Here is a 21,643-nt window from a genome sequence, read left to right as displayed (position 1 = left end):
AAATGACCTAAGAATTTTAGGCATGCCTAGAGGGGAACCTTATCTCCTGTAGCTACTGGGATAAATAACTAAAAATCAAATGCAGAGCCTGATCCTAAAATTAGCTGAATCACAATGCAAGTTGAATTCCCAGCTTTGTAGGGTGTCTACTGAAAAGTTAGGGAATTCCCTGGGAAAAAATGGGATCTTATAATTTGGAATGTGGACATGTGGGAAGATTCTGATGAAGCTGGGGAAATTGAGTTCCTAAGTAAGTCCTTTTTCCCAGAAAAAGGAGCCTCCTGATTCCCAGCAATAACAGCCTTTCTCTCTCAATCTGAGATTAACCCTGCATTGCTTGAGGAAATGGTAATGGCCCACCCCGAGGCAGTTACTATGTAAGACAATGCTGGCTCTGCTCCAGACCTACCAATACCCCTCTTTGCTTTTAGACCTCTAACTAGACTCAAGTTCCAGGAAATATCTAAAGGTGAAGTACAAAGTATTACCCAGGAGGGGCTACACTACACTCGAAAAGAACCTGAGTTTGCTAACTTATATGAACAGAAATCCACAGCCATGTATGGGAATGGGTGTTAAAGGTGTCAGATAATGGTAGAAAAATCTTATGGATCAGACTGAATTTATTGCTATAGACTCACTAAGCAGATTCTGCATTTAATGTTCTGGCTCAGAGTTAGGAAGGGCTCTACAGTTTGATTGGCTGAAATATGAATAAAATGATGGCCTACCATGAAAAAATGTAAATGCTCAACCTCTCTTGGTTTAATGTAGAAAAAAGGAATTCAAAGGCATAGGGAGATTGTAATGTTAGTGTGGCTCTCACTTAAGACCTATGCACCCACTCTGGGAGAGTCCTGAAGACCTACCTTTTACTAATATGTTGAGAAATGCATTAGTTAGGTGAGTTCCAGTGTCCTTGAAGAACTCTATAATTATCTGTAGGTTAGACCTTTCAGTGGGGACTGTGACCACTCAACTGGAAAACCTAAATGCAATGTGAATAATTGGATTTCACAGTGGCAGGGTCCAAGTGGCAACACTGAATCACCAAAAGCAAGTTGGGAATAATACCATAATGGACAGCAAAGTCAAAGCCACAATCAGAATAGTTGGACTCACACAGACCTGTGGTATTGGCTAATCATAATCCTAGAAATGAAATAGATAGGAAGCCCAGTAAACTTCATCTATATAAGCAAAGTCCTAGATCAAGTACAAAAAAGTCTAAGTTGAATAATACAGTCATGATCCCTCAATTCCCAGGATTGAGGCAGATTATAGATGTATACCCCTTGAATGAAGGAGAGGCAAGGTCCCCTCAAAGAAGGCCTTCAATACACTACCAAAAATGTACACTGTTAATCTTTCACCCTGCCTTTCCCAAAGGGACTTACCTTTTTTTTAACCACTTTACCATACATTGAACAAAAGGAAATCAGAACTTTCAAGAACTACTAGACACTGACTCAGAAATGACGTTGATTCCAGAAGCCCAAAACATCACTGTGGCTCTCCAGTAAGAGTAGGGGCTATGGAGGTCGGGTGATCAATGGAATTTTAACTCAAGTCTGTCTTACAGTGGGTCTTGTAGATTCCCAAACCCGCCCTGTGTTTATTTCCCCAGATTCAGAATACATAAATAAAATACATATACTTAGCAGGTAGTAGAAACCCCACATTGGTTTCCTGACCTGTAGAGTAAGGGCTATTATTGAAAGACAGGACTAGCTGAATTTCCTAGGCCAACTAAGAATTCCAAAGCCTAGCTGTGGAAGGTGAAAGCATCCACCTTTAAACACGGGGCTTGTAACTCAGTTCACACACTACCAATCAGGTAGTAAAGAGGGCTCACTAAAATACCAATTAGGCTAAAGGCAGGAGGTAAAATAGTCAATCATCTATCACCTGGGAGCATGGGGGGAGGGACAATGATTGGGATATAAACCCCAGGCATTTGGGCCAGGAGTGGGCAACCCCTTTTGGGTCCCCTCCCATTGTATGGGAGCTCTGTTTCCACTCTATTAAATCCTGCAACTACACACTCTTCTGGTCCGTGTTTGTTACAGCTCAAGCTGAGCTTTCACTTGCCATCCACCACTGCTGTTTGCTGCCATCCCAGACCCACCATTGACTTCCACCCCTGCAGATCCAGCGGGGTGCCCATTGCCACTCCTGATCAGGCTAGAGGCTCACCATTGTTCCTGCATGGCTAAGGGCCCAGGGTTCATCCTAATTGAGCCGAACACTGGTTGCTGAGTTCCATGGTTCTCTTCCATGGTTCACAGCTTCTAATAGAGCTATAACACTCACCACATAGCCCAGGGGTTTCATTCCTTGGAATCCATGAGGCCAAGAACCCCCAGGTCAGAGAACAAAAGGCTTGCTGCCATCTTGGGAGCGGCCCCCCACATATTGGGAGCTCTAAGAACAAAGACCCCTGGTAACATTTGGTGGCCTCGTATGGGGATTCTCCAAAGCGGTGAGTAATATCAGACCACTTTCACTTGCTATTCTGTCCTATTGTTCCTTAGAATTGGAGGAAAATACCAGGCACCTGTTGGCCAGTTAGAAATGATTAGCATGGCCACCAGACTTAAGACTCAGGTGGGAGGCTTCCTGGGAAAAGGCTTCTAACAACCCCTAACCCTTCTGGGTTGGGAGTGTTGGTCTGCCTGGAACCAGTTTCCACTTTCACAGTTTCCTGGGGGAAGCTGAAGGCTGACTAGAGGTAGAAAACTGTCGTCCCGAACTCCCAGAATTGGCCAGTTGGGATCATGGCACAGCCAGAAGTCTCTACTCCAGTCACCCATGCGTATGCCCCTACCTCTTATTCTGACCCATACCTCCTGGGTCCCGACCATGACTTTCCTGAAAGTGTAGCCCCAAAATTCTCCTTACCTCTGAATCTACTTCCTGCAATCCCTGCCTCCTAGGTACTAATGCTTCAGACTTTCACTTCCTCTCCCAAGTATTAGAGCAAGTTGTATCCCCAAAGGGATCTAGGGAAGCTCTATGCTGCATCCTTAGGCATCTAGGCTATGAACCCAGGGAGTCTTGTCCCTGGTGCCCCTCCCAATTTAGATATATAGCTCTCAACATGGGCAGTTATGTGGGAGCTGTTTCCCACCACCCTTGCCAGGGCTCCAAGTTCTACTATGAGTCATGGCCCCAAGTTTGTAAATGACTAGGAGGATTGTTCTCCCATTGTGTAAGATGTTCTTCTCCCCCAATTTCTAGCCAACTTACCCCTCTGCAACACAATCACCAAGCCTTGGCTTCTTGGCTAGGGCCTTAGAACTGATGACCCAGTACTTTAACAACTGGAACTATGTCTATGACAACATAATAGATCAGGATGAAAACGAATTGAGTACATTAAAGGGAGGTATATATTCCTATAGTGACAAATGAGGCAACAAGCGAACATCCTTCCACTGTGTTTCCAAAATCCATCTACAAAGAGGAGAGAGAGGGGAAAGAGGCAGAGAGACAAAGAGGGAGTCAAAGAGAGAAAAAAAGTAGTAGTAAAGTGTGCCCTATTCCTTTAAGAGCCAGGGTAAATGTAAAACCTATAATTGATAATTGAAGGTCTTCTCCCTGATCCTATAACACTCCAATACTACCTTGTTGTCAGTGTAAACAAGGGTGTAGCGTGAAAACACTGAGACCACTGACAACCCGTAGCCTTCCTATCAAAAATCCTTAATGTAGTAACCCACATATGGACCAAATGCATTCAGTCGGTAGCAGCAACTGCTTTGCTGAAAGTAGAAAAGTAATCTTTAGAGGAAACCTCGTTGTGAGCACACCTCACCAGTTCAGAAGTATCCTGTCAAAAAGCAAAAAGATAGCTTACTAACTCAAATCTTAAAGTATGGGGCTATTCTGTTAGAAAAAGGTGATTTAACAGTAACTACTGAAAATTCCCTTAACCTAGCAGATTTCCTAAATCTTCTAGGGGATTTAAATCTTCATTACCATATAAAGGTCCAACCAGACCTAAGAGGATCTCCCTTCAAGACAGTATGATAGATGGTTCCTCCTGGGTGATTGAGGGGAAAAAAAAAACACAATGGGTATTCAGTAATTGATAGGGAGACTCTTGTGGAAGCAGAGTTGGGAGAATTGCCTAATAATTGGTTTGCTCAAACGTGCCATCTGTTTGCACTCAGTCAAGCCTTAAATACAGAATCAAAACCCTATCTCAATCCTGACTCAAAAGGTTACCTACACCCTCTCTGAAACGAGTTTGCATAAGAACTGTTTATGGGAATGCATCTTGATGAGGCAGCTGAGATGTTATGAAATACTCATGAATCCAGCCCAGCTCTAGAACTCACCTCTGAGTACAAAGGCAATGTTGGGCACACTGGTAAAAGACCACTGGAATCTAGCAGCCTGGACCCCTTTCCTTGTGGTCAAGACAGGCAGGAAAAGGGGTGCAGGACTGCTACATTGGTGAGCATAACTAATTTGATAAGCAGAGGTCCATGGGTGGTTACACACCCTGGAAAGGAATAAGCATTAGGACCACAGAGGAAGCTCTAGGACTAATGCTCATTGGAAAATGACTAGGGGTGCTGGCATCCCTATGTTCTTTTTTTCAGATGGGAAATGTTCCCCCCAAGGCAAAAACGCCCCTAAGATGTATTCTGGAGAACTCAGCCCAGTCAGAGTACATGTGCCTTTTTCCCTCTCAGACTTGAAGCAAATTAAAATAGACCTAGGTAAATTCTCAGATAACCGTGATGGCTATATTGATGTTTTACAAGGGTTAGGACAATACTTTGATCTGACATGGAGACAGATAATGTTACTGCTAGATCAGACACTAACCCCAAATGAGAGAAGTGCCGCCATAACTGTAGCCTGAGAGTTTAGTGATCTCGGGTATCTCAGTCAGGTCAACAGAGGAAAGAACAATTCTCCACAGGCCAGCAGGCAGTTCCCGGTGTAGACCCTCACTGGGACACAGAATCAGAATATGGAGATGGTACCTGCAGACATTTGCTAACTTGCGTGCTAAAAGGACTAAGGAAAACTAGGAAGAAGCCTATAAATTATTCAATGATGTCCACTATAACACAGGAAAAGGAAGAAAATCCTACTGCCTTTCTGGAGAGACTAAGGGAGACATTGAGAAAGCATACCTCTCTATCACCTGACTCCATTGAAGGCCAACTAATCTTGAAGGATAAGTTTATCACTCAGTCAGCTGCAGACATTAGAAAAAACTTCAGAAGTCTGCCTTCTGCCCAGAGCAAAACTTAGAAACCCCTATTGAACTTGGCAACCTCGGTTTTTTATAATAGAGATCAGTCAGGAGGAGCAGGCGGAACAGGACAAACGGGATTAACGAAAGTCCGCAGTTTTAGTCATGGCCCTTAGGCAAGTAGACTTTATAGGCTCTGGAACAGGGAAAGGCTGGGCAAATCCAATGCCTAATTGGGCTTGCTTCCAGTGCGGTCTACGAGGACACTTTATTTATTTATTGAGACGGAGTCTTGCTCTGTGCCCCAGGCTGGAGTGCAGTGGCACGATCTTGGCTCACTGTAAGCTCTGCCTCCCGGGTTCATGCCATTCTCCTGCCTCAGCCTCCCAAGTAGCTGGGACTACAGGTGCCCGCCACCACGCCCGGCTAATTTTTCGTATTTTTAGTATAGACAGGGTTTCACCTTGTTAGCCAGGATGGTCTCAATCTCCTGACCTCATGATCCACCCATCTTGGCCTCCCAAAGTGCTGGGATTATGGGCGTGAGCCACCGTGCCCAGCCTACAAGGACACTTTAAAAAAGACTGTCCGAATAGAAATAAGCTGCCCCCTCTTCCATGCCCCTTATATCAAGGGAATCACTGGAAGGCCCACTGCCCCAAGGGGCGAAGGTCCTATGAGTCAGAAGCCACTAACCAGATGATCCAGCAGCAGGACTGAGGGTGCCCAGGGCACATGCCAGCCCATGCCATCACCCTCACAGAGCCCTGGGTATGCTTAACCATTGAGGGCCAGGAGGTTAACTGTCCCCTGGACACTAGTGCAGCCTTCTCAGTCTTACCCTCCTGTCCTGGACAACTGTCCTCCAGATCTGTCACTATCCAAGGGGTCCTAGGACAGGCAGTCACTAGATACTTCTCCCAGCCACTAAGCTGTGACTGGGGAACTTTACTCTTTTCACATGGCTTTCTAATTATGCCTGAAAGCCCCACTCCTCTGTTAGAGATATTCTAGCAAAAGCAGAGGCCATTATACACCTGAACATAGGAGAAGGAACACATGTTTGTTGTCCCCAACTTGAGGAAGGAATTAATCCTGAAGTCTGGGTAACAGAAGGACAATATGGACAAGTGAAGAATGCCCATCCTGTTCAAGTTATACTAAAAGATTCTGCCTCCTTTCCCTACCAAAAGCAGTACCCCCTTAGACCCAAGGCCTAACAAGAACTCCAAAAGATTAAGGACCTAAAAGCCCAATGCCTAGTAAAACCATGCAGTAGCCCCTGCAGTACCCCAATTTTAGGAGTACAGAAACCCAACAGATGGTGGGGGTTAGTGCAAGATCTCAGGATTATCAATGAGGCTGTTGTCCCTCTATACCCAGCTGTACCTAATCCTTATACTCTGCTTTCCCAGATACCAGAGGAAGCAGAGTAGTTTACAGTCCTAGACCTTAAGGATGCCTCTTTCTGCATCCCCTGTATCTTTAACCTCCTTAAGTTTGTCTCTTCCAGAATCGAAGCTGTAAAACTCCATCAAATGGAGCCGCAGATGCAGCCTATCCTAAGATCTACCGTGGACCCCTGGACCAGCTTGCTGGCCCATGCTCTGTTGTTGACACCAAAGGCACCCCTCCTGAGGAAATCTCAACTGCATGACCCCTACTACGCTCCAATTCAGCAGGAAGCAGTTAGAGCAGTCATCAGCCAATCTCCCCAATAGCACTTGGGTTTTCCTGTTGAGAGGAGGGACTGAGAGACAGGACTAACTGGATTTCCTAGGCTGACTAAGAATTCCTAAGCCTAGCTGGGAAGGTGAAGGCACCCACCTTTAAACATGGGGCTTGTAACTCAGTTCACACACTACCAATCAGGTAGTAAAGAGGGCTCACTAAAATACCAATTAGGCTAAAGGCAGGAGGTAAAATAGTCAATCAACTATCACCTGAGAGCACAGTGGGAGGGACAACGATTGGGATATAAACCCCAGGCATTCGAGCCAGGAAGGGGCAACCCCCTTTTTGTCCCCTCCCATTGTATGGGAGCTCTGTTTTCACTCTATTAAATCTTGCAACTACACACTTCTTCTGGTCCGTGTTTGTTATGGCTCAAACTGAGCCATAACACCATCCACCAGTGCTGTTTGCCACCATCGCAGACCCACTGTTAACTTCTACCCCTCCAGATCCGGCAGGGTGTCCGCTGTGCTTCTGATCTAGCAAGGCACCCATTGCCACTCCCGATTGAGCTAGAGACTCACCATTGTTCCTGCATGGCTAAGGACCCAGGGTTCATCTTAATCGAGGTGAATACTAGTTGCTGGGTTCCATAATTCTCTTCTGTGACCCATTGCTTCTAATAGAGCTATAACACTCACTGCATGGCCCAAGATTTCATTCCTTGGAATCAGTGAGGCCAAGAACCCCAGGTCAGAACAAAAGGCCTGCCCCCATCTTGGGAGTAGCCCTCCATATCTTGGGAGCTCTAAGAACAAAGACCCACCTGTAACATTATGATGGACAAGGTGAAGTAGAAGCCATTGTAACTGCCTCTACCTAGGAAAATAGAGCATCAACAGCAATATGGCATCCCTGATGGTATTACAGAGATTAGTGCCACCATCAACAACTTGAAAGATGCAGGGATAGTGATTCCCACCACATCCCCATTCAACTTTACTTGGCCTATGCAGAAGATAGATAGATCTTGGAGAATAACAGTAGATTACTGTAAGCTTAATCAAGTGGTAACTCCAATTGTAGCTGCTATACCAGATGTGATTTCATTGCTTGAGCCAATTAACACATCCCCTGGTACCTGGTATACTGTTATTAACCTGGCCTTTTTATCCATACCTGTTCATACAACTCACCAGAAAGTTTTCTTTCAGCTAGCAAGGCCAGAAATACACTCTCACTGTCCTACCTCAGGGGTCTATCAACTCTTTTGCCCTATGTTATAATTTGGTTTCCAGGGATCTTGACCATCTTTCCCTTCTACAGGGCATTACAGTGGTTCATGACATTGACATGCTGACCTAATGAGCAAAAATTAGCAACTATCCTAAGCTTATTCATAAACATTTACATGCTTTAATGTTTTAAAGAAGGTGAAATAAATCCAACTACAATTCAGGGGCCTTATACCTCAGGGAAATTTTTAGTCTCAGTTGTATATCAAGATATCCCTTCTAAGGTGAAGAATAAGCTATTGTATCTGGCCCCTCTCACAACCAAGAAAGAGGCACAATATCTAATGGACCTGTCTGGATCTTGAAAGCAATGTATCTCTCATTTGGACATGTTATACTCCAGCCCATTTACCACATTAACTGAAAAGCTGCCAGTTTGGAGTGAGGCCCAGAATTTTTAAAAAAGCCTCTGCAATAGGTCCAGGCAGCTGTGCAAGCTGTTCTACGACTTGCGCCATGTGATCCAGCAGCTCCAAAGGTGCTTAAATGCCAGTGGAGAAAGATGCTGTTTGGAGCCTTTGGCGGGACCCTATTGGTGATTTGCAACATAAGCCTTTAGGATTTTGGAACAAGGTCCTGCCATCGAGCTACAGATAACTACTCTCCTTTTGAGAGATGCCTCTTGGACTGCTACTGGGTCTTAATAGAAATAGAACCCTTGACAATGGGTCACCAAGTTTCCACTGCAACTGAGCTTACCATTATACACTAGTTATCTGACTCATCAAGCCATAAAGTTAGGTGTGCACAGCAATGCTACATTAAGTCGAAATTGCATGTGTGTAATCAGGCTCAAGAAGGCCCTGAAGGTATAAGTAGGTTATATAAAGAAGTGGCCCAAATGCTTGTAGTCCCAACTCAAGCTATACTGCCTCTCTCCCAGCCTGCACCTATGGCCTCATGGGAGTTCCTGATGATCAATTGACAGCGGAAGAGAAGATTTGTGCCTGGTTTACAGATGGTTCTATATAAAACACGGGTGCTGCCTGAAAGTGACCAGTGACAGTACTACAGCCTGTCTCTGGAGTACACCTAAAAAAACAGTAGTAAAGGGAAACCTTGCTGGTGGCCAGAAATTTGGGCACCGTACCTGGTTGTGGACTTTGCTCAGAAGAAATGGCCCGATATGGTATACCAATTCATGAGCTGCAGACAATAATTCAGAGTTGGGAAAAAACATGACTAGAAAACTGATGACAAACCTGGAAGAGGTATATCAACAGATCTCTCTGAATGGACAAAAAGTGATGTGTGTCTCATGTGAATTCTGAAAGTGACCTCAACAGAGGAAGATTTTAATAAAGTGATTGGTGTTCACAGAATGGGTGATTTTATCAGTCTTTTTCCCCAACTACCTCTTTCCCCAATGGTCTCATTTTAAAAAATGGTCATGGTGGCAGAGATAGAGGCTATGCATGGTCTCGGCAATGTGGACTTCCACTCACCAAGGCTGACTTGCTGACTGCCCAATCTGATAGCAGCTAAGATGACACTGAGCCTCCAATTTGGCACCATTTCTTGAAGTGATCAGCCAGCCCCCTAGTGTGGCAAAGTTGATTACATTGGATCTCTTCCATCATGAAATGGGCAACATTTTGTTCTTACAGAGTAGACATTTATTCTGGATATGGATTTGCCTTCCCTGAACTCAATGCTTCTGTCAAAATTATCTGTAGACTTTCAGAATGCCTTATCCACCATAATATTCCACACAGAAGCTTATCAAGGAATTCACATCACAGAAAAGTGCGGCAATGGGCCCGTGCTCATCGAATTAACTGATCTTACCATGTTCATTATCCTGAAGCAGCTGGCTTCATAGGATGGTGGGGCTAACTAGGTTAATATACCTTGCAGAGTTGGGTAAGGTTCTCCAGAGACTGTACACTCTCTGAATCAGTGTCCAATATATGGTGCTATTTCTGATAGCCAGCAATCAAGGGGGTAGAAATATAGTGGCACCTCTCACTTAGTAGCAAAACTTTTGCTTCCTGTTCCAACTTTAGGCTCTGCTGGCCTAGAAGTCTTAGTTCCAGAGGGGAAAATGGTTCCCCCAGGAGACCCAACCATAATTCCTTTGAACTGCAAGTTAGGATTGCCACCTGGACTTTGGACTCTGGACTCCTCCTGCCTCTGAGTCAACAGTAAAAGGAGTTATGTGGGCTGGGGTGACTGATGTGGACTACCAAGAGGAAATTGAACTCTACTACTCCACAATTGAGGTAAAGTAGAATGTCTGGGATACAGGAAACCCCCTAGGGTGTCTTTTAGTATTATCATGTCCCTTTGTTAACATCAATAGAAAACTATAACCCAATCCAGACAGGAATTGTCAGGAAAAGTGACCCAGACCTTTCAAGAATGAAGGTTAGGGTCACACTGAAAAGTAAATAACTATGACCAGTTGAGATTCTTGCTGAAGGCAAAGAGAATACAGAATGGGTGGTAGAAGAAGTTATAAATACCAGCTACAGCCATGTGGCCAGTTATAGAAATGAGGACTGTAATTCTCATGAATATTTTCTCATTTTGTTAAATATACATTTGTGTACATATATATAGATACATATTAAGCAAATCTTTTTCTTTCATTCTCTTATGTAACATAAGGCATTGGCTTTAACAGTATTTAATATTAATTTCACATAATATCTAAGTATAGGATAACAGATTAAACATTATTCAGAATTTTTGCTTTTGGGGAGAAGGGATTAATTTTAAGTTGTACACAGGATTATATCATGTTAGAATTCTGACCTTATTATCTTTATTTGGAAACTAGGGTTTGGTATGGTGAAGAGATGTCTAAGTGCCAAGTTGACAAGGGGTAGACTTGTGATGTTAATTTTATGTGTCACCTTGACTGAGCTAAAGGGTGACCAGATAGCTAACAAAACATGTTTCCTAGGTATATCTGTGAAGGTGTCTAGAAGAGATCAGCAATCTAACTGATGAACTGAGTAAAGCAGAAGGGCCCTTCGCAACGTTGGTGCGCATCATCTAATCCATTGAAAGTCTGAACAGAAAAAGCCAGAGGGAGAGCAAATTTGCTCTCTGCTTGAGTTGAGATGTCCATTTTCTCCTGCCTTCAGACATCAGACATTGGTATTCCCAGTTCTCTGGACCCATTGAACTCACAACTCACAAGCCGTTAGATTCAGGCTGAATTACACCACCAGCTTTCCTAGTTTTCCAGCTTGCCGATGGCAGATCATGGCACAAGGTCTCCATAACCATGTAAGCCAATGCCTATTATCTCTTTAAATATCTCTGTATATATTCCATTCGTTATTTTCCTCTGGAGACTCCTAATACAGCTATATGCATTTAAACTTCAAATCCAAGAGTCATGGTCATTTAGAACATGTAGTGTTTCTTTAATCTGCAAGAGATTATGAGGAAGAAGAAATTGACAATTTATGCAAATTATTCTACTGCAGGTGTGATGGCTAAATTCTATGTGCCAATTTGGGCACCATGGGGTGCCCAGGTAATTTCATTAAACCTTGTGTCTGTGTTTCTGGAGATTACCATTTGAAGTAGCAGACTGGGGAAAGCAGATGGCCCTCCTCAATATGAGTGTGCATCATTCAATACATGTAGGACTGAAATAGAATAAAAAGCAGAGGAAGGGGGAATCAGACTGTGTGTGTATTATGTGTGTGTGTATATATATATATATGTACTCTTCTCTTTCTCCAGAGAATCTAACAGCAAGCCTGCTTCTTACTCTAGGTCAGGGGTGTCCAATCTTTCGGCTTCCCTGGGCCACAGTGGAAGAATTATTGCCATGGGTCATGTATAAAATACACTAACAATAGCTGATGAGCTAAAAAATAATTGCAAAAAACCTCAATGTTTTAAAGCTTACAAATTTGTGTTGCGATGTATTCAAAGCTGTCTTGGGCCACAGGTTGGACAACCTTGCTCTAGATGAAATATTTCCAAGCAAATAGAATACAAAAGGGACAGCAAAGAAACTGAAAAATTGAACTTAATTGAAAAACTTTTAAATATAAAAACTTTTATTCTCAGATGATGCATTTTGACAATTCTTGCTTATAAAACAGCTCATCTGTCTTCAGGTCATCCAGCCCTTTGCTTTGATCCATGTTTTTCTGCATCAGAATTATAAGAACCAGTAAAATGAAAGAGTAATCTCCTCAAACACTGCCTATCCAACCAATATGAAATTGATGTTCTTAAATGAAATCTGAGTTTTAAAAGTACAATATTTTTATGAATTTTTGTGTACAGTGTTTGCTTTTATCCAATGTATTAGAATGATGTGTGTTTAGCATTAATTTAACTTGATTTTTACTATGCTTATAAAAATATTTTAAAAGTATAAAATACTCCATCTCACTTGTTTTTAAGTTTTATGAATATTCTTATGAAATACTCTTATTCATACCAGCATTTCATTACATTAAAATGAAATCCTTAAGTATGCATATTATATGTTTTGGGGTTTTGTGGTTTCTTGTTTTTTGGAATTGCAATCACTAAAACATGATCTCTTCTATCCAGTAGTTCATGATTTAGCAGAGAGACAATCTATCTAAACTGCTGCTAGAGATCATTGAGCTTTAACAAAGTCTTGAAGGGTGTACGAGTTAGAGAGTGACATCCCAGGAGGAGGGGACAGCAGGGGTAAATACAGGGAGGCAGGAGATGGCAAGCATGAGCATTGGAATGAAATTAGGAGCAGGCAATGGCAGATTCTACAGGTGTGGATATATACAGAAGTGTGGCCAGGCTTCCAAGAGCTGCCAAAAGCCTTGTTCTCACAACACTCACCCCTGACTGCTTCTGCTACTAGTTTTTCCTCATGCTGCTACTGAGAACAACTTTGCATTGCATATGTGCATGTATGTATGGGAACCATACACATATGTGGCTTGAGTCCTGCCTAGTAGCTGATCCTCAGGCCTGTTTGATCATGATTTTTACATTGTACAGCAGCCCAGACATCAGGGAGATATATGCGACAGAAACTGCAAAGACAAACATGAAAAGGCGCCTGGCTCATGGGCCAAACTTGATTTCATAATGGGTATTGAAACCAGGCCCCAATCAAGAGGTCTACTCTCCATGCCAGGTGATGAGATGCTGACATATCCTCTGTTGCAGTCCAAATAAACACAAGACCCTGCACTGCATCTTGATACCTATGCAATATTCTCTGAACCACCACTTTCCCTCATCTATGTGTGTGTGAGTACACGCTATGCACACATTCTACAAAGAATTCACGCTGATTGTCAACAGGATTGTTTTGATATTGCTGCAGTTCAGTATACCAAAAAGTAAAGGGGAAAGGGTGAAGGAAACTTGTAATAGATTCAGCACCAACTACATTCAAAGACCAATGCTATGTGCTTTGCATATACTGTCTCAAGTCCCACTATTCCTACTCCTGTCAATTCCAATTTGTAGTGGAACAAACTAAAGTTTGAATCCTATTCCTGTCCCTAATAAACTGTAGGGCCTTGGGTGAGTGAACGGTGAAAACAGGAAGCAGCTTGCATTGAGGTGAAAACGTAATATGCGTAAAGAGTTGATACACACTTATTGCAGACCCAGGCTCACGGTAGAATCATGCTATATTTACTTAGGTCTGTGTCCAATGTCATATATTATAACCTTATGACTCCCCCTGCAAGACAAATCCCCAGAAAACCCTGTTTCTTAACCCATGTTAAGAAACTTAAAAATAACCATCTCATTGCCAACCATCTCCCCTACCCAAAGGGAAGCCAAAAAAAAATGCAGTCTTGTAGCCAGAAATAAGTCAGTGTTCTGCTTATAAGGCAGAAAGAAAAAATGGATTCAGATAAGCAACTAGCAATTCCTGCCACAGTGGTTGAAAAGAATTTCAATGTTACCAATGCTTATAATTGTTTGTTTTTTCTTTTTTCAGGAGTAAAACATGGAGTATTAAAAATTGCTATGTCTGGTAGTGAACATATGAATGGCACAGAAAAGTATAGACAGTAATATAATTTTGAAAATTCTAGGAATAGTAATATATATTTTGAGAGTTTTAGAAATAGGAAAATAGGATAACTTTAGGAATGTATCTACATATGCTACTGATTTCTTCTAGAATGGCCCCAACATAAACTTCCTCCTGCCCAGATCCTTCCTAACAACTCCTCCTAAGAACTCAGGTCCACTAGACAGTGGTGGTCCTTTGTGAGCCAGTCAAGTAAAGACAACTACGCCCACCCATGTTCCAGTGTACCAGAACATTCAGTTGAAGCAACAATCACATTATACAATATTACTTACTACCTACTAAACCCTAACCCCCATGAGGACAGTCATTGTGTTGGACACTCCTCTCTGCCCGTTGCCTAGCATAGCAACTGGTGCATAGTGAGTGCTCAACACATTGTTGAATTGTGTTAAACATCAGTTTTGTTTCCTAGACTTAATTTCTTGTGTAACTTAACATGGTGCCTGGTACAGTAAAGAGACTAGGGGAATGAACTAACAAATGCATGAATTCACAACGATGAAAAATATACAAGTGAGAAAGTAAACAAAACCAGTGAATACCCTTTTATGTTGATATTATCCCAATTTCACAGATAATGGCTGTCAGAAAAGTGAATAGTTTCTCCAACAAATTATCCAAGCTTGTGATGGGATTGAGATTGAATTCCAAGGATGATTGGCTCTGAATATTATATTCTTGTCTCTTGATAAGATTTTATACCTGAGCTCTTAAGACACCCAAACATGGATAGTTTCAAGTGTGTTTTGCTTTTGTTTTCCCCAAAACCGTATCATAAACTTGTATCTCTTGAATAATCTGATATTTGCTCAACTTCTAGTATATGCCTTGGGCAGCTTTCCAGCTAGAAAGGAAGCCAAAAATTGTTTTGTAGAACATAGTGTCTTGTTATATGAAGATGCAATTAACAGAATATTACCCTCTTTCTGAAGGATATGGCTGTAAAAGGGTTAAAATCCATGAGACTTACCCCGTGCCCCAAAACAATTGCCCAAGCATGTCCTCTCAAGGAATAACTGGTACAGCAATTACCAGGGTTCAAGGATATATCCTTACTCTCTCAAGAGCCCAGCGGCAATAGAGCTATTTTCTGTAACAGCACAGTTGATCCCTTTATACTTGTTCTGTGACCCAAGTAGACAGACCATTCACAATGTCAAATTCATAAGCCCTTCACAGTGACCTCTGAGAGTCAAGGTCAGCATATGCTTGCTCCCTGTGAATGCATATATTATGGTGGGTGTTCCAATATATAACACCTCTCAAAGGTCCTGGTTTCACAATATGTCTCTGCCATCCTCGGGACGCACAGCCCTTCAGCATCATTAGTGATCCCAAGATAGCCAAAATATAATGAGTTGCAGGGAAGTGTAGACTGTGAGACCATCTGGAATGAGTTTGGAGCCAGAACCCACCTGTGATGCATTAGGCCTCAACCCCAGACTGGCTCAGTGGAGAGAAGCTGCTGGGGCCTGCTAATCGAGGAACTTGGGGGAGTGTAATTGGAGAAGGGTGATTTTTGGAGCAAAGAGCTTGCCAGGATCTGTTTGTCTCCTGAGTGTGCAGGCAGGCTGTCTGTCGAAAGGGTTTAAATTTTCCACATCGTGAAGGCAGAAAATGGCTACCCATAGAGATGGTTCGTCCTTTTCCAGACACCTTCTGTGAGAGAAAGAACTCCCTTTCAGATACACCACTGGGCAAAAGATGGTGGAGCCTGGCATATTGAACCGAAGGTTTGGGGGTCAACCAAGCTAAGTTCTAGTTCTGGCTATGACTCAATTTGCTGGGTGAAGTTTTCTCATCTGGTTTATAATAGCTACTGTCTTAGTCCCCTTGGGCTGGTATAACAAACTCTTAGACTGGGTGACTTAAACAACAGATACTATTTCTCATAGTTCTAGAGGTTGGGAAATCTAAGATCAAAGTGCTGGCAGATTTATTTCCTGGTGAGGACCCTCATCCTGGCTTGCAGGCAGCTGCCTTCTCAATGTATCCTCATGTGGTAGACATGTGAGCTCAGGTCTCCTCCTCTTATAAGCACGCTAATCCTATCATGGTGATCTCACTCCTTCCTCTGGGGTTTCCTAGTAAGGTCCTAGTACAGTCCATACCATACACATAAGAGTCAATAACCATGTTTGAAACAAAGTATCACATGCCTCACAAATACAGAGTTGTCTGGTAACATGAAATTGGATTTTCTATGCCAACGTTAACTTCAACTACAAATAGAGATTTCTTTTCCCTCAGTAGCATTCATATTTCTATTTCTTTTTCATGCTTTATTGCAATGACTAGGAGCTTCAGTAAAGTATTGAATAGATCTAATGAGAGTGACCTCTTTGCCTAGTTCCTGATCTTCTGGGAAAGGCATTCAATATTTGATTACCAAGTATGATATTAACTCTGGATTTTTCATAGATACCTTTTACCAGATTGAGGAGTTTCCTTCCTATCCTTAGTTTGCTAAGACTGTTTTTTAAATTTTTTTATCATGTGATTTTTACTGGGAATAAAAGAATAGAGATTAAGTGACTGATACTTGGGAAATGATCAGCATAATTTTGGTAAAGCAAATATTTTCTAAGACAATCTTATTTGAGAGAAAAGTGTAACATCTAAGTCTTTATATTTCTGTAAAAAAGTATTATATATCTTAATTTGCCTGAGAAAGTTCTAATATATTCTAGTTGTCTTAGCATCCCATCTATTTTAGGACTTGCCCTGAACTTTTCATTTTTAAAAAGATGTTCTTGGTAGTTGCATTAAAATGCCCTGAGATGGATCTGACAGAAAACCACTCTGTACATCAAGCTACTGCCATGGTGTTGCCAAGTATGCATGGGAAAGGTTCTCACTTTAGCACATGATGAAATAGGAAAGAATCACAATAAACCATACATTAATTTTTTCCTGACATTTTTCAGATGCAAGGTAAATAAAATGTTCTCCTTCAACAACAGTTTGCTGGATACTCATTGATAAAATTAACTACACTCAGATATGATTGGATAGAGTTAGCTAACTCCTTTTGGTCCCAAGTAGTGGTGGCAGAAAATTCATTCCGCTTTCCCCCCACCAGCCATTTGAAGTTGTGCTGTGGCCCTTGCCTTGGGCTTTCAGATACACAAATCTTCCAGGCAACTAGTCCATGAGGTAAGCAGGAAGCTTGTGAAATTATAGATTAAGTGTAAATAAAGTATGTGCAAGGGAAAAAAAAACTAGCTGAGTAGTTCTGAGGTAGATTATATATCCAGCAGTGTAAACACACATGCTACAGTGGTCTTGCTGTCATATTTTGTGATAAACATTTCAGCAGCAATCAAGAATGAAAGTGCATGTTTAATGAAAAATTATGTATTAAATTCTCACTTCTCAAAAAAATTGAACATGAAACATTTACAAAACATTTTGCAACATTTCTTGTCTTCCATAGGAGCCATAGTGATATTACTGAACCTATGAACATCAGGACACACAAATCTGCAGAAAGATAATAACTTATTTCACAAGTTAATTGTTCTTTTAAGGGAATACTTAAAAACCTCTACCTGAAGTCCACATGGACAGCTGAAGAAAGTACTTCCACATAACATTCTGTGAAGCATGACTTCTCATTCATCTTCAGGGATTGCTTCTATCAGATTCTTCAAGATAATTTTGTTCCTATTTAACTCAAGGTTTTCTTGTACTTGCATAAACATGAAGTAATAACTATTAATATATTGTCTCTATGAACAAGTAAAATTTTGCAAATAGTTAAACATCAGTGTGATGTTACAAATAGAAATAATCTCAATGGGCAATTTTAAAATCAAGTGTATAGAATCAAAGTAAAAATTTGTTCACTCTGACAAAAATGAAATATCTAATTCTTTTACAAAACTTTTAGAAAAAGTCAAATGTTGAAGATAAAAGTGTTTTTATGGTGGTCATATGAATAATTTTGGTAGAGTATTCCATTATAGCAAATAATATTTTTACTAAACTGAGAAATCTGTGGTGACATGCAAATGTATTTGAAATTGATTTTGGTACACACATAATTTGCACTTGTATTCTCATTGTCATATTCTACAATTGAAATAGAATCTGTAGTTATCAAAATGTATCCATATCTTCAGAGAAATTTAGCAAAGATAATGTTGAATTTGAAATGAACAAATTTTTTTCTGAAAAGGAATTTAGAAGAAAAACTTTATTCCACAGAACAGTTTGCAAACCAGGGGAGATGCTTCCTTCCCTGTAATAATGAGGGCTTTACACAAAAGAGAACAAAGGCAGGATTTGGCTTTTATACAAAGTTCCTGTCCAGGTTCCCTATCAGGTCTGTTTATGCAAAGTAAGGATTCAAACTTGCTCAGGTCTGATTGGTAGTAGCAGCGGAGTTCTGACTGGTTGGTTCAGGTGATGTGAACAGGAACAGTCGGCCATCACATTCCCAGAGTTAAGCAGCCGTGAGGGTTTTCTGGGACCTCAGAGTATGGGTGTGACCTCTAGTCAGCAAATGGCCCCTTGGTTCCATTTTAAAATCAGGCCCAGTTAGCCACTCAGGATTCATCTTAAGGTATTGCCTCTTTCAGGTTCTCACAAACACAGAATTGAATAATAATGCATATCTTTAGTAATTCATATCTATAAAAATTTGTATATTTATAAAAACATGACTGAGCTCTTTGCTGTCCCATTATCAATCGGATTTTAGAAATGTTTGAGCCTAGGAAGAGCTATGTAAATCAACTTTGGAGTCATTTGTAAATTACCACTCTAAACTGTGATTGCATTTTTTCGTAGTCTTTAATCATTCAAAGAAAAAACTCTTAAAAAACCAGCTTTTGAAACCCTGAGTGAATTGCAATGATAGAAAACAAAGCTTACAAACAGAGATTGAAATGTATCTCCATGTAAGCAAGGGAGAAACCAAACCACTTAGACAATGAGAACTCAGTCTGCAACATTTAACTTTGAAATTCTATAATTGCACTTTGGAATATCTTGACATGGGAAAGGATCTTTTGCTGGAGCTACTATTTCTAATTGGATAGATGTGTATTCTGTGCCGGAATACAACATTGAGAATACTTATACTTTTGAAACATCTAAATTAGGTGACATAAGAATCTATTGCATGAGTTATAAAAATATTTGTCAAAGTTTTTCTAGATGGGAAAAGATTGTATCCATGAAAATATTGGGGCTATACATATTTCAATACATAAAAATAAAAATTATAAATATTCCCATTTAACAATTTCCTGAGCTTACCACATACTGGTAGAGTTTTCTCAATTAAAAATATTATACTCAAACAAAAATCAAATTGAATTAAGAAAAAAATTACAACTTGAAGAATGGTCAGGCAATTGAATGGAAAAAAAAAAGACTATACTGAAAAAATGAATCCATCAGAGGGCTACTGTGGAGGAATTAAAATATATGGGTGTATATAACTTATATTACTTTCTAATGTTCACATAGCCAATATAAAGACATATTTAGTTATCAGACATTTAAGAAATAATTTTATTTTCAAAAATAATTTGTGAATACAATTATTTCTAGATTGACAGATGCTAATCAATTTTAAGTTTGTAATTTTAATTATTTTAGTGTACTCAAACGTCCTACCTTGGTAATAGCTCATGTGTTACTCTACCTATAGTAAGAGGAAAATCTCTGGCCCATTTTGTGAACAATATAGTCACCCAAAACTTAGTTATGTGGTCCCTGAAGGTTATATATTATACTACCTCTCTCAGAAAGGTATTGCTGATGGCAGGCAAATCTGCCCACTCTAAAATGCCAGAAATGCTATCTTCCCACTCAATTCCTTTGATTCAATGGGCCAGAACCCTGGTGTTGAAATTCCCATTCACAAGGGAGCTCACAAACCAAAGAAAGTGGCACAGGTAAGACTCCTGCACTAATTAGATCTAGGGGTAGGGGCTTTGTTATCCACTCAATCAGTAATCATTGCGCTCAGTCTTCTGGGGTACAGAGATAGAAAAGTCACAACTCCTAGGCTCAATCTACTGGAGATGGTAAAAGCGTATTCAACTAATTTTAACACTTGACAACATGAAGTAATGCTAATGAGGCACTCATATCAAATACAGTGCAATCCAGAAAAGGCAGCAACAAATTCTAGCTGGGGCATCAGCTGTGGTGACAGTGAGCTGAGGCTTGTGGGATTTCCATAGTGGAGGCAGGTGTTTAGAGCTTGAGGGAACAGTAGATAAAAAAAAAAAAAAAAGGCAGAGTGGGACTATGTCACGCAGCTGGTGTCCAAAAGCTAGTGTTGGGCTGAGGAGTGTTTATTTTCTATGAACAGATCTCAACAACACACATGAGAACCAGCAATAATGGGTAGGCAAGGTGTTGTGTGAGAAATTGCACCCAGGATTTTAAAAGGGAGATCCAGAGGAGGGATGTGCACATCTGATATTCTCCTCATGCTGCTAGAAAGCCCATAAGAAAGATCTGGATGGGAGCTAATGAGGCTTGAGTGATACTGTGCTGCAGATATCCCATAAGCTGGCTCAAGACAGCACAGAAAATGGTGGTGTTTGACAACAGGAAATGTTTATTCTTTTCGGGAAAAAATTCCTGTACCTTTTTTCCCCTGTTCCTCCACCTGTAAAGAGTGTGTTCTGGCCGGGCACGGTGGCTCACGCCTGTAATCCCAACACTTTGGAGGCCGAGGTGGGTGGATCACGAGGTCAGGAGATCCAGACCATCCTGGCTAACATGGTGAAACCCCATCTCTACTAAAAATACAAAAAAATTAGCCGGGCATAGTGGCAGGCGCCTGTAGTCCCAGCTACTCGGGAGGCTGAGGCAGGAGAATGGCGTGAACCCGGGAGGCGGAATTTACAGCGAGCCGAGATCATGCCACTGCACTCCAGCCTGGGCGACAAAGCGAGACTCCGTCTCGGAAAAAAAAAAAAAAGAGTGTGTTCTGACCAATCTTTGGGCTTCAACTGCATACTCATTGCTATACAATAGTCAAACTTTCCAATACTGTGGCTCCTTCCAGGACAGAAAATGAGGACTGATAAAGGCTCATATTCAAGGGAGGAACATAGCTCTTTATTCCCTTTATTTACTTGGGCACATGATAAATGTGTGACGTGAGAAGAGCATAGTTCTCAGAACTTTGGCTTTTTCATTGCTTTAACAGTTTTTTGTTTTTTTTTTATCATTTCACAAAATAGTGTTTGAAAAATAGGTAAGGTTAATAATTAGAGGGTCTTAAATGCCCTTCTAAATATTTCAATGTTTTCACATTGCCTACAGCATTGTCTTAGTCCATTCAGGCTGCTATAACAGAATACCGTAGACTAGGTGGCTTATAAACAAAAGAAACTTATTTCTTACAGTTTTAGAAGCTTAAGTCCACAAAGTGCTGGCAGATTAATATCTGATGAAGCCTCTTGC

At 41.1% G+C, this 21,643-nt stretch overlaps 1 long non-coding RNA gene across 2 annotated transcripts in view; it reads left to right on the top strand.

Annotated features, from left to right (window-relative positions):
- The window catches only part of LOC108587161, a 37,594-nt gene extending 16,660 nt beyond the window's left edge, over positions 1-20,934 (top strand). For both annotated transcript variants that reach the window (XR_001905387.3, XR_002523703.2), the window contains exons 4-5: positions 10,191-10,406; positions 11,093-20,934. This is a non-coding gene — a long non-coding RNA (uncharacterized LOC108587161). The remainder of the gene's footprint in view (positions 1-10,190; positions 10,407-11,092) is intronic.
- Positions 20,935-21,643: the final 709 nt, after the last annotated feature.

Source organism: Papio anubis, chromosome 1 (genome assembly GCF_008728515.1).
Source record: "Papio anubis isolate 15944 chromosome 1, Panubis1.0, whole genome shotgun sequence".
NCBI classification, from domain to species: Eukaryota; Metazoa; Chordata; class Mammalia; order Primates; family Cercopithecidae; genus Papio; species Papio anubis.
The sequence above is the reverse complement of the archived record's forward strand: the minus strand, read 5'-3'. Positions and strand labels throughout refer to the sequence as shown.